This window comes from Nannobrachium achirus (genome assembly GCF_963921795.1).
Source record: "Nannobrachium achirus genome assembly, chromosome: 12".
Taxonomy (NCBI): domain Eukaryota; kingdom Metazoa; phylum Chordata; class Actinopteri; order Myctophiformes; family Myctophidae; genus Nannobrachium; species Nannobrachium achirus.
Genome location: NC_137832.1, coordinates 63,024,215 through 63,037,904, shown reverse-complemented (window position 1 = coordinate 63,037,904; position 13,690 = coordinate 63,024,215). Strand labels below are relative to the sequence as shown.

General features: G+C 41.2%; 1 pseudogene across 1 annotated transcript in view; it reads left to right on the top strand.

Annotated features, from left to right (window-relative positions):
* The window catches only part of LOC308295779 (multiple C2 and transmembrane domain-containing protein 1-like), a 237,581-nt pseudogene that overhangs the window by 165,333 nt on the left and 58,558 nt on the right, over positions 1–13,690 (top strand). The window contains exons 4-6 of the transcript in view: positions 7,319–7,461; positions 8,677–8,756; positions 10,917–11,025. The product of the transcript in view is annotated as a multiple C2 and transmembrane domain-containing protein 1-like (transcript). The remainder of the gene's footprint in view (positions 1–7,318; positions 7,462–8,676; positions 8,757–10,916; positions 11,026–13,690) is intronic.

Below are 13,690 nucleotides of genomic sequence, written 5' to 3'. Positions count from 1 at the left end.
GTGTGTGTGTGTGTGTGTGTGTGTGTGTGTGTGTGTGTGTGTGTGTGTGTGTGTGTGTGTGTGTGTGTGTGTGTGTGTGTGTCTGTGCTGTGCTGTGCTGTGTGCCAAAATAACTATTAACTACAGCTACTTGCAGGGGTCAATAAGAGTGGGGAAAATAATACACCGGCTGACAAAATGAGCGATTTAAACTCTTTATTTCAACACGTTGCTTCAATTTTCTTCCACGCTTGAGAAATAAACAGATGAGAGACCAGTATAGGACCTTTCCTTTTTGGATAGAATGTTCACAAAAGGTAAGAAGTGTTCCTTGACGGCGGAGCTTCGCCCCAACCGAAAGATCAGGCGCGCTGGAAGTCCCAAACAACTGCTTTGAAAATCGCTATAATTGTTTACACACAAAATAAACCAAAGAATATATTGTTTCTTCCTCCACACTGGAAGGAAAAACAGCATCTGAAAGTTTGATATTGCAAACGCTTTCACAATTTCTCAAAAATAGTGTACTGCATGTGCTATGAGCTTCTAGGCCTTTATCTGCTGTTTTTGAATCGCAATTTAATACAGTCTTTGTGCAGATTTCATCAAACAATCAGGAACGGGATCACATGAGCCATACAACCTCCTTGGCTAAGTCTAGGTGGAAGAGGCTCAATATATCACAAATATATAGCATAATAGTAGTCATATATTCAGTTAGCTTACTCTACTCCATGGGGCTTTTAAGCCGTGACATCATTTGTAGTCAGACCTCCAAGCAGATTTATTGTCAATATCTGTCCCTCGCTATTTAAACAGATCCGAGACAAAAATAACGACTAAAGTATAATTCTACCACTTTCCTTTCAACAACAAAGAGAAGAAAAATGTGTAAATAGTAAAAATAGTAAAAAGATTCACGGGCGCTGGGGCCTTTTGGCCCCAAAAGTTCTCCTCTGCCTACAAAATGATGTCAGGCTTAACAGCCCCATTGGAACCTCCCCTTTACTGAGCTCAGGAGTTTGCTTGTATACAGTAAGTACAGTAGGTAAAGAGACATTCAGTGTGAGAGTGAAATTATATGTCCAATGGTGCGCGTGTGTGTCCATCCAGAGTCTCCAGACTTGATTATTAAACATATGATTAATTCATTAATTTTCATTCATTCATTCATTCATTCATTCATTCATTCAATTCATTCATTCATTCTCACATGCAATGTACTGTATTTGTCTGTTAGGAACAGTTCTATTGTGTTTTCTGTGTGCAGCAGTTTTTACTTGACTGATGATTTGATGATGACTGACAGATTGATTGATTGATCGGGTCCTCCTGGCATATTAGGGAAGGAGTGAGAATGGATCAATGACCGTTTTCCACGGTAATGAAACTGTGGACTCAGTGAACTATCTGTTGCTCTGTAAGTCCTGGCCAGCAGTGTGACTGACTGACCAACCGACCGTCAGCCAGTCTGTCCCCCAGTGGTGTAGTAAGCAACTAAGTACATGTACTCAAGTGCTGTACTTAAGTATACTTTTGAAGTATTTTTAGTTTTACTTTACTGGAGGACTTCCAATTGTTGTGACCGTAGGTCGCTACATAGTATGATTGTGACTAGCTAGATCCTGTCAGTCACTCAAAATCCCTCATTCATTTGTCACTCTTCTGACATCACAGTGACATCACAATATAGCTGACCTGTTCTGACATCACTTCATCCCAGCTCAGCAGAAGGATATAGGGATATAGCCCCATATATGGAGATATAGCCCCATATATAGTGATCCCTGATGTCATCAATATCATTCAGCAGAAGGATATAGGTCAGGATATAAAATACTACTCAAAGGGACTGGTTGTCCTAGATGAGTACCCGCCGCAGTGGTGTCCGGTAAGAACTTATGGATAATGGATCTGAGGATCCCTGTATAACACAGAAGGGCGGCATAGCTAAGAGGTAGAGAAACCGTTATTAGAGCACGAAGGGTTCCCGAAGGGTTCCCAGTTCAAATCCGGGCTCCCCCTGAGTTAATGTGGAAGAGTCCTTGAGCAAGACTCTGAACCCCTAATTGCTCCCGGTGAGTAGGTTGGTGCCTTGCATGGTTTCCTCCGCCACCGGTGTATGAATGTGTGCGTGAATGGGTGAATGTAATGCACAATCTATGTAAAGCGCCTTGGATAAAAGCGCTATATAAATGCACCATTGACTCGTATGGAAGGCTATGGGGTCTCTCTACGAGAGCTGGCTAATGAATGGGATTATTGCGACCGAAGGTCGCATATACTCTGAAAAACGTGTCGCTTGAGTGACCTTCCTTCTTTCCTTCCTTCCGTAACCTTCCTTCTGTAACCTTCCTTCTGTACGGGAGTGATGTCAGCAAGTTGTGACATCACTTCCTGTACGGGGCGGCTACACGAAATGTGGATAACACTATATATGGAGATAGTCCAGTCCATCATGTCATATGGGATGGGACTACCGTCATAGACAGTAGCCAAAAGAGAAGGATACACAAGACTAAGAAAGACAAAAAAAGAGAAGAATAAAAAAGAAAAAAAAGGAGGAGGAGGATAAAGATACCAAAAGGAGAGAGAAGAAAGGGTGGATGAGGTACAATGTGTCTCAGAAAAGAAAATGTAACAAGGAGGTGGCAACGGGCGGCTAGATAAAGTTATTAGGCCTGGATCCGACTTTAAGTCGACGCACAGGATTCCAGAAGTGTAGCGCTTATTCGCTCTTGTATCAAACTGGTACTCGAAACGTTCTTAGAATTTAATATAGATTTTCTAAAGTAAATATGGGGGCGGCTGTGAAAAAAAGAGAAGAATAAAAAAGAAAAAAAGGAGGTGGAGGATAAAGATACCAAAAGGAGAGAGAAGAAAGGGTGGATGAGGTACAATGTGCGGTATCCTCCTTGTCAAGCTCGACGTTGGGCATTTGGACCTATACATGGAGAAATGGAGCGAACCTGTGTGGCCTAAACATGGAGATGTGGTACAGAATGACTCATATATGGGCATAAAAAGTATGTCATGTGACATCACTTCCTGTACAGACAGTCAGACAGACAGCCATTGACTCCGGCCTAACAATGGCTACTGTCTATGACGGTAGTCCCATATGACATGATGGACTGGACTATCTCCATATATAGTGTTCTCCACATCTCCATGTTTAGGCCCTATCGCTCACAACCTAGGTGGGGTTGGCGATAGGGCCTTTTTTTGTGTGGAGTTTGCATGTTCTCCCCGTTTCTCCTAGGGTTGATAACAACTAGAATCGTCAGAGAAACGCTGTGGTTGGCCAGATGGTCAAGAATGCATGTCACCCTGAGGTCGCATTCCACCCTCAGGTGTCTTACTAGTTAGTCCATGGGCCATATGAGATGTCGGTATCCGAAAGGTGATTACTCCTGATTTGTCTCTTTGAAAATAGCCATTTTAATAAGAAAATCTTGGGATTATTGTGTGGCGGTCCTGTCAAATATTTAGTTCAGTGACCATGCGGATAAAGAATGGTTCAGCTGTGTTCACGTTCACTCTTCCATTGGAATGAATTTGACTCAAACCTGCCTCCCGTCTCCTGAAACAGTGGTTCTCAACCTGCGGGTCGGGACCCCCAGGGGGGTCCCCAAATTATTTTGGGGGGTCCCCAGATGATTAACTTAATGTGAAACATTGTTTTCTCACTAAACAGTAAACAAACAGTGTATAGAGGGCATCTGCACATTTCTAACGTGACAATTTAAGGACTTTTTAATACCTCTAAAATGACAAATTAAACATTGACCAAATTGTCAAATATTAGAGGCAGAAATTGTGAAAATACATGCTCACAACACCTCGCAATGTGAGGCGTTGTGAGCATGTAGATCTGCTATTTTCACAATAGAACTGTGTTATACAAAATGTAATGCTTCAACTCATAGTGCTTGTCAAAATATTATTATTTTGGGGGTCGCGGCCTGAAAAGGTTGAGAACCCCTGTCCTAAAACAGTGGCCACCAACTACAGGAAGTAAACTGGATATGGCATGTCTTGTTATTTCCGTCTTGGCATGTAAAGTGCTGAGTGCTTTCATGTTCCCTGAAGGAAGATCCTTTGAACTCTCTGAGAATAAACCCCATGCCCTTTACCTATAGCACCCTCAGGCCAAAATGTCAACTTGGCACACACATAATCTAATAACAAGCAGACCACAGCCCTGTTTATATGTGTTTCCCCATGACCTTTCTTAATGCCACTCTTTGACAATATGTCCACTTGGGTGTAAAGAGCAATATGACATATACTGTAGGGGCCCAGTGGCGTCCGTTCAGAAAAAGCTAAGGTATGGCAACATGACTGGTGTCTTGCATGCGCGCCTTCGTGCGCGTGCAAGACACCAGTCATGTTTCCATATACCTTAGCAACAGGCATGATACATTTATTTTAAGAAGTACATTTTATATTTCCCCCCGTTTCTACGGTTTCTTGGACTGGATATGGCAGCCTGGAACGGTTGTTCAAGTGTAGCTAAACTTGGCATGTTAGTAAACGTGCCACAATTAACAATAATACATTGCACCTGTGCAGCTGACCTGCGGAACCTGGGAATATACCATTCTGTCAAAATGGGGAGAATACAAGTGTGGAGAATATAATTATAATACCTTGTTAAAGTAAATTTTGCATTTGTAGTTATTTTACTGTAATTTAACAACGTAATAACCAGCACAGATAGACAAAGAAACATTCATGGATTTATATTTAAAAGTAACTAGTAATTAATATTTTTTTCAAATATTAATTATAACATTTGAAAAAATAATTTATTGGAGTAAAAAGTAGCCTACAATATTTGCCTCTGAGATGTAGTGGAATAGGAGTAAAATGTATTGAAAATTGGAAATACTCCAGTAAAGTAAAAAAATACACCAAAGTGGTACTTAAGTACTTTTACTTACTTTCCACCACTGGTTTATTCCCTGGCCTGCTATAACAGTCTCCTGATTATTCTGACTGTAACACAAATGTGTGTCTATGGCGCCATCTAGTGTTAAAATACAGATACTGCATGAACATGTGAAATACCCTGTGACATTTGACCTGTCATATCCATTTGTACCTGTGTGCGTGCGTGCGTGCGTGCGTGCGTGCGTACGTACGTGCGTGCGTGCGTGCGTGCGTGCGTGCGTGCGTGTGTGTGTGCGTGTGTGTGTGTGTGTGTGTGTGTGTGTGTGTGTGTACTTCACTAAGCAGCAGCTCTTATATGACAAAATGAAGACGATAATGATGACTGCATGATAAATTGTGCTACTTATCAGGACAGTGAGTTAAATCGAAGAACTCAGTCAATGGTGTTTTTGACTCCTGAGGCTCCAAACATATCAACATGTATAGGCTTACTGTATAGATGTGTATTTTTTTGGCACTGTGTTGATATGTAGTTCCTAATGTTTGAATGAATGGACCATTGTAAGTTCTTTGAGTTTGCAATATGCTTAGAAAAGTCCATTAAAATTGCAATCCATTATAGAAACGTTAAGTACTACTATTTTATTGTTGTGTTGTGTTTTCTAACTGTTCTCGACACTTTACAGGTATATATATATATATATATATATATATATATATATATATATAATATACATACATATATATATATATTTTTTTTTAAACTTAATTGCTCTGTATGGTTGATTCTCCTGTATTGTTGATTCTTCTTTCTTATTTCTTTTGTTTTTTGTGTCGGCTGTAGGCTACACAACAGTCCTTGTTCTTTTTCTTAAAGTCCTGTATCCTGTAACCTTAACTGCTGTGTGACAATGGGTGACTGAATTTCCCCCAAGGTATCTATCTATCTATTATTACTTGCCATATGACTGCAGCCAATTGTGTCAACCAATCATGGTTCAGGAATTAGTCATATGACCTGTCTGAGTCACATGACAGAGCCTCCTCACTGCCCGTGGTTGTGTTGTATACAGAGGTGAAAGTATTGGCTTGTATCAGATTTCGGAACTGTTTAGTATCACTTCCCTTATTGAAAGGTTAACGATATACATCACTTTGTTGAAAGTATATTATTGTGGTGATAGAGTTACGTGTGGAAGGGTTCATTCATTCTCCGTCAGCCTCTGTTCTTTGTAGATCGTCATTTTTTTGTTTTGTTTCATGTCATTGGCTTTGATGTTTTAACAGTGCTGTGAAGTGATGTGTTGTTTAGAGCAGTGGGGGGGGGGGGGGTCCGTATCCCGTGACTGCGATAATGTTATCTTTTTTTAATCATCTCTATTATCATCAAAATAGGGGTGTGACTTCCATGCAAAGGTGCAGCCGGCTGGGGAATTGAGCCAGGGACTTGCTTGTCTGTTTATGGAGAGTGCTATTTTGTAATAATGCTTGGCTTCATTTCACTCCCATGATGACCTTTTGATTTTTCCTGCCATGAACAAGATCATGAACATGAACATTAGTCTCTCGTTTTCCACAAAAAGGCAAGCATTCTTTTGCTTGTTTTGATATGACCTTGGGGGGAGGGGGGTTGAGGGAATTGCAGAATTTAAAATGATGTACATGTATGATTATTTGTTGAAAATGAAAAATGAAAATAAAGTGTTTAAAAAAAAAAGGCAAGCATTCGTTATATTATTTAGTCTGGAGAAGATTGTCGATTGCCCTTGTTGCACAACAAGGGCTTCCCGGAACACCCAAGCATGGGCCCTTATGCAGGGCACTAAGGCTGACACTAAGGCTTGCCCACCTGCCCCTGGCACGTAAATAAAACTCTCGGGCAGGTGGAGCCTTGGTTTCAGGTTGCCTGACCGGGCAAGTGCTCATTTGAGAGGGGACACAACAAGAGATATCTGTCTAAACACTTAATGTGGCCAGAGCTCTCTTCTGGTCTGTGGAATGTAAAATAAGAGCACTGTTGACCTATAATGTGCTGTTTTCACTGTTTCACAGCTACACTTAAAAATATGAAATTATAATAATAAGTCTGAACCCATAGTCAATTTCTATGTAGGTATTTGGCATAAAAATTTAGGTATGACATGTTTTAATCGCACAGCCCCAGAAAGTAAATCGAACGGTAATACAAATTTGACCTATAATTTTATAATGGACAATAATGGAATCACTGGTCTAATGTGTGGAAAACCGACCTTCATTGATAACCCCCTTAACCCTATTAATAAACCCGTGTGTGTGTGTGTGTGTGTGTGTGTGTGTGTGTGTGTGTGTGTGTGTGTGTGTGTGTGTGTGTGTGTGTGTGTGTGTGTGTGTGTGTGTGTGTGTGTGTGTGTGTGTGTGTGTGTGTGTGTGTGTGTGTGTGTGCGTGCGTGCGTGCCCACAGGGACCAGTGATCCGTATGTGAAGTTCAAGCTGGCGGGGAAGGAGGTGTTCAGGAGTAAGACCATCCATAAGAACCTGAACCCGCTGTGGGACGAGAGGCTCAGCCTGCTGGTGGACTCGCTGAAGGAGCCGCTGTACGTCAAGGTGAGCCGTGGTGGGAAAAGTATCAATACTGCCAGGCACGTGCACACATAGACATTGAGCCCCTGCCCTTTTATTCTTCTGTAAATAGTTTTCACTATGGTGAAAGAAATGAAAATGCCCTCTTTCCATGCCATACCTGAAGGCAGCATTCATTAGAATTGCCTTGCACAAACTCTCCTGAACTTGAATGCAGCATCTTATGTTGAAAGAATCGCCCTCTCTGTGTAGAAATCCATGCCGTTACGCCACATCTCTCTGTATTCACTTGATTATGCTTAGTTCAGTGTGGTATCACACACCGAAAATAGCAGACCTCCAAAGCTCACAGCACACGTTGTGAGCTTGGAGGTCTGCTATTTTCAATATTTCCACCCAAAGGCCCTTTTTAGAAATGTCAGCCCTTTTCTCTCTAAAAAACTTAAAATTAACTTACAAAAGTTTTGGTGACAAAATGTACTTAAAGGCCCTGTTCAGGGAATTAAGCTATTTCTTTATAGAAACATTTTTCAAGTAGAATGACTATTTCTGAACCACTGTTAAAAAAATTGGAACTTTATATTGCAGCATTGTGATATAAGACTGCTTTACGTTTTTTAATCATAACTGGGGTGTCATATTTTAATGCTTGTCACCGTGGTGCGCATCACGGTGATAGCTATTAATTAATTACTTTTGATAGGCTACTGAATAGCCTATGAGATCAGTTACTAGGCAAATTCATCCCTTCTTCCTGCTAGCCTGGTCGCTAACGCTAACGTTGTTGTTGCTGCTGCTCCTGCAGTGCTCTCTCCCCACCACCGATGACGTCAGACCGGAAGTACTTCCGGTGGCCTTCAAAATAAGACAAAATAAGAGAACGGCCGTGAATGGGGGGGGGTGGGAGGCACTCTGGATATTATAATCCGTTAATGTCTGAGGCTTTTAATGAGTTAAGAAGTAGGCTAGTGAAAATACCGAACTACAAGCTCGCAACGCGGTGCAAAGCTCACGTCGCATCACTTTGTGCCGCGCTACGAGCTAGTACTGCAGTTTTTTAACATTACAGTTTAGGCATTTAGCAGACGCTTTTAATCCAAAGCAATTTACGATAAGCATTCTTGAAAATTCTTTAAAGTGCTTGAAAAATGCCAAATAACTACTGATTTAGAAGCCATTGATAGAATGGGCCTGGGGTCTTAAATAATACCTGTTACTAACAATGTTGTCTCTCTCCAGGTGTTTGACTATGACTTTGGACTTCAGGACGACTTCATGGGCTCCTCATATCTCTACCTGGAGTCACTGGAACATCTGAGGTCTTCACAATCCACAATGATGTTCTTTCTTTCATAGCAGTGGTTCTCAACCTTTTCAGGCCGTGACCCCCAAAATAATCATATTTTATCTGGGGAGTGGGGACCCCCCCCCCCCCCACACTGACGAGCACTAAGAGTTGAGGTATTACATTTTGTATAACACGGTTCTATTGTGAAAATAGCCGATCTACATGCTCACAACGCCTCGCAACGTTCTATTGTGAAAATAGCCGATGTACATGCTCACAACGCCTTGCAAACGCGAGCCGTTGTGAGCATGTGATGTAATTCCTGCCTCTAATATTTGACAATTTGACCAATGTTTAATTTGTCATTTTAGAGGTGTTTTAAAAAGTCCTTAAATTGTCACTTTAGAAATGTGCAGAGACCCTCTATATACCTAAACGTTATGTTGGTTTGCTTACTGTTGAGAGAGAAAACAATGCTTACAAACAATTAAGTTAATCATCTGGGGACCCCCAAAAAATCATCTGGGGACCCCCCTGGGGGTCTCGACCCACAGGTTGAGAACCACTGTTTTATAGCAGTACTTACTTCTTCTCTTTCTTCATTTTTGGCTCTTTCTCTCCTTCACCATCTCCGTCGCTATATTTGTTCATCCTCACCTCTGTTTCTATATTTGCCTGTCTGTCCATCCCTCTCGCATTCTTGTGTCCTGTGTCTCTGCCTCCACTGTTTGGGTTTGACTCCCATGATTGCTTCAGTCATGGTGAACAACAGCTCACCACTGCACTCTAGTGGCCTTCCTTGGTGATTCACCAGAATGGAGCATATCATGGGGGAAAAGCATACATTTATTTATTTTTGTGGACAGATGGAAGGTGGATGGTTAAATTACATAATCACTATTTATGACAACATTTATTAACTTTTAGAATGTGCAATGTGCATCTCAATTAAAACATATTAATTCCTTCTACAAGCACATGTTTAACAGTTAGGTTGATTAAGTAGACCTTAAAGTAAATTGCATGTAAGAATGTGTCAAATAATGTATTTACATATACGTGTATGGTACGTAGTGTGTGTGTGTGTGTGTGTGTGTGTGTGTGTGTGTGTGTGTGTGTGTGTGTGTGTGTGTGTGTGTGTGTGTGCGTGTGTGTGTGTGTGTGTGTGCACGCATGTACTGTCTGCACAACATGTTGTGTTATCTATAATATAATTATAATCTATGCTATAATAATCAACATAACTTGTACATTGTGTAAGCCTGGTGCGTTGTGTGTGCATTGGATGCCCGATTTTTGGCCGAATAACGATCCCGATTTTGAGGAGACCTAACCCACGATTACCAATATCTTTTAACCGATATTTTGTCAAAAAGTGCTAAATCATTTCTAATCAATTTGGAAACGTTGATTAAAGTCTTAAAAAAAGGGGAAAATTCTAAAACAGCCAATCTATCTGTCGGATGGAAACCTTATTATGTCCAAAACCGTTACTTTTCAGGATTCAAATAAAAAATAGCAAGAATAGCAGATCGACAAGCTCAAAACTTCGCTTTGAGTCCTTTCGCGCTGCATTTTCAGCTTGTAGATCTGCTACTTTTGCAACGTTTGAATTTGATCCCTGAAAAGTCACAGTTGTGGCTTTCCCCCGACAGAATGATTGATTGATTGATTGTTTGATTGATTGATTGATAGATACCCTCACAAAAACATGCAAAAACATGCCTGCCCCTGGCCAGCCGGGGCGCCTGAAGGAGGGGAAAGGAACTGGTTGGAATAACGTGTTCCTTCCACGTGCTACGTCCAAACTGGGGAAATCCCCCCTGTCAGGTGAAAAGAAGCAACTTGGTCTACTCTTGCATTGAAGGAAGCATGAGGTCAGTCCGGCCGCAACAGAGGGAGAGCAGAGCCCAGGATTACAGCTTCGGAAAATAAATGGGTTACAAAATCGTGGGATAAAAGAAAAAAAAGATTGATTGAATACTCTATTAGCAGTTTGCATAGGAATAGTACAGTACAGTACAGTTCAGTTCAGATACAAGGTCTACTAAAAGGATTTAAATCACAAAAAAGCATGATGGCTTGTTTGCATTGGGCTGCTTTTGTACTCAATTCAAGGTACAAAAGGACAGATAAAGACGATATGGGTCTGGCTCTCTAGAGTGAACGGCCTGCGATCTCCATCTTTCAGGGCCCTGGACGTGACCCTTGACCTGAAGGACCCCCAGTACCCCGACGACAACCTGGGCACGTTGGACCTGGAGGTCACTCTGACCCCCAAAGAGGGAGACATGAGAGATGTAAGGAAACTGTCTCTCTGTCTCTCTTTCTTTCTCCCATCTCCCTTCCCTTCTTACCTTACAATGGGGGCGTCACAATGGGGGTGGGAAGTGGGACTGAGTTACTAGGGCCCAAGGTGGAGGGGCCTTAATTATTTTATACTTTAGCTATTGAAAAATAGCAGATCTACAAGCTCACGCCGCGCTGTGAGCTTGTAGATCTGCTATTTTTGAAAACTCGTGAAATCTTTGAATATATGTATTTTTTTTAAGTAACTCAAGTTGTAACTAAAAAAATTTGCTTCTGGGGGGTCCATGGAAAGAAATATTTTGAGATGGGGGTCCGTGGCCAAATACATATCATTTTGGGGGTCCTTCACATGAAAAGGTTTGAGCACCACTGATAAAAAAAAACCCTTAGAAGTAAAGGATTTGAAATATTCAAAGACTGTTGCAAGTTTGAAAAGTAACTGCCTCGGACAATGAGGTTTCTACCCGCACAGAGACAATATAAAACCACACCACCCAATACAGCATTTATTTTCACAAACATTTTAAACTTCATGTACTCTAGATTTTGTCGTTTTGACTGGATCTAATATTATGTTCTTTTATGTACTAAAAGAGGGACTTTGAGAGCTGTTTCACAGTGTAATGTAAATCAATGAGTAGACTATTTTTGAGTTTCCATTTCAAGATATCAGAACAAGATGTCTTGGTAATATTTGGAGTTAAATGTAAGGTACAGTAACTACAGTACTCCACGAAACCTCTCTCTTGTTCAGGGACTCGTAAACTGGCAGAAAGGCACATACACAAAAAAACACACATGGTTGGAATGGGGCTTGTATAATTTGAACTTTTGCCTTGATTTATATACTGTATATGCATTAGATGTCTCAATTGTTGGACGCTATTGAGCTCAGCAAACACACTTACTCTATCCACAAGTGTAATTAACCGATTTAGGTCTAGAATTATTGAATGCTTTAACTATTGAAAAATAGCAGATATACAAGCTCACTGCACGGCACCGAGTGCCGCGCTGCGAGCTTGTAGATCTGCTATTTTTGAAAAATCTTGAAAATGTGTGCAAATTTTTCAATATTTTTCAAAGCAAACTTTTGTAACTCAAATCTCTGCTTCTGGGTGGTCCCTGTAACAACATATTTTGAGATGGGGGTCCGTGGTCAAATAAATGTAATTTTGGGGGTCCCTGACATGAAAAGGTTTGAGAACCGCTGATTTAGAGGAAGGATTTAGAAGTCGGGTCAAAGATCGGGTCAAAGATATTCAAAGACACATTATCAAGATTTTTCAAAAATAGCAGATCTACAAGCTCGCAGTGCGGCACTCGAGCTTGTATATCTGCTATTTTTCAATAGTTAAAGCATAAAATAATGGTTAAAGTGGTTAAATTCTAACGCGACTCGGGCGCGTTGCCGGTGTTTGAGGTTTAAAATGCTCACAGGAAAGGGGGGAAATAAACATAATATATGTTCCTTGTTCAAAGAGCACTGGATTCTACATTCATTCCTAATTATGTTGCCACGCTCGCCTCTGCGGACGACGGCAACTCAGTGTTTCCCGAGTCGTATTTATTTCTGTTCAATTATTTGTTTGGTTAATTGGACCCCCTGCATGCCTGATGAGGAAACAAGGCAGAGTCATGGGGGAAATATTTTATTCCTTTTGATCTGACGTCTTAATTTCCCGCTGCTTATTCGGGGGTAGCACAGTTCAGAGAGTCCACACTTGACAGAACAAATAAAAACTCTATTTAGGTTAAGCATCACTTTGGAGCGCTACCCCACTGTGAGAGAACGAGTACAAGGTTGCTGGCAAGCGGCCCGGATGCTGCTGCTGCTGCTCTCTCTGTCCCCATCTACTGGCAAAGAGGAGAATGAAAAAAAAAAAAAAAACTAACTGTTCATCATCTGATGATTTGTATAATGTTTTTTGCAGTTAGTCACAGCACCAGAGGGCATCTATGCAGTAGTTCACAATTGTTATGTTCTTGCGTGTGTGCGTGTGTGCGCACATATGTGTTTGTGTATATCTTTTATGTGTCTGTGTGAGAGAGAGAGAGAGACACTTAGGCTCCTTTTCCACCTTTGGTTCTAGAAAAGGTTCTGTGAAGATTCTAGATTCTTGGAACCTTGGTGCTTTCACGGAACCAGCCCCGAACCGGCTTGCGTTTCCACCAGTTTAAAGCAGTACCATTGTAATTTTGGGCAGGGGTCCCCAGTTGCTCCAGGTTCGATTCCAAGCCTGGTCAGCAATGTGTCGAATATGACCGGGTCCAAGTGTCCATTTAACTCCAATTTAAATCCAATGGCAGTTACAGTTTCACTTTTCTTAATTTTTTTTTTATAATAATAAGTTCCGAACCAACTTTTTGGGTTCTGAACCAATTCATTTTCAGTGGAAACACTCTTAACTGGTTCAGAATTAGGTGGGAAAAAAGAACGGAACAGGTTCAACCCCGGTGGAAAAGGGTCCAGAGAGAGAGAGAGAGAGAGAGAGAGAGAGAGAGAGAGAGAGAGAGAACACCTGAGTTCTACTTGGTTGCGTGTCGTGTCTCACAGCAAGTATGAATCAGTCTGAAGTGTGAGTGAGTGAACTTTCACATCCAGTCGTGCAGGGATAACAAACTGATGCACTCACATGCATATTATAACTCTTC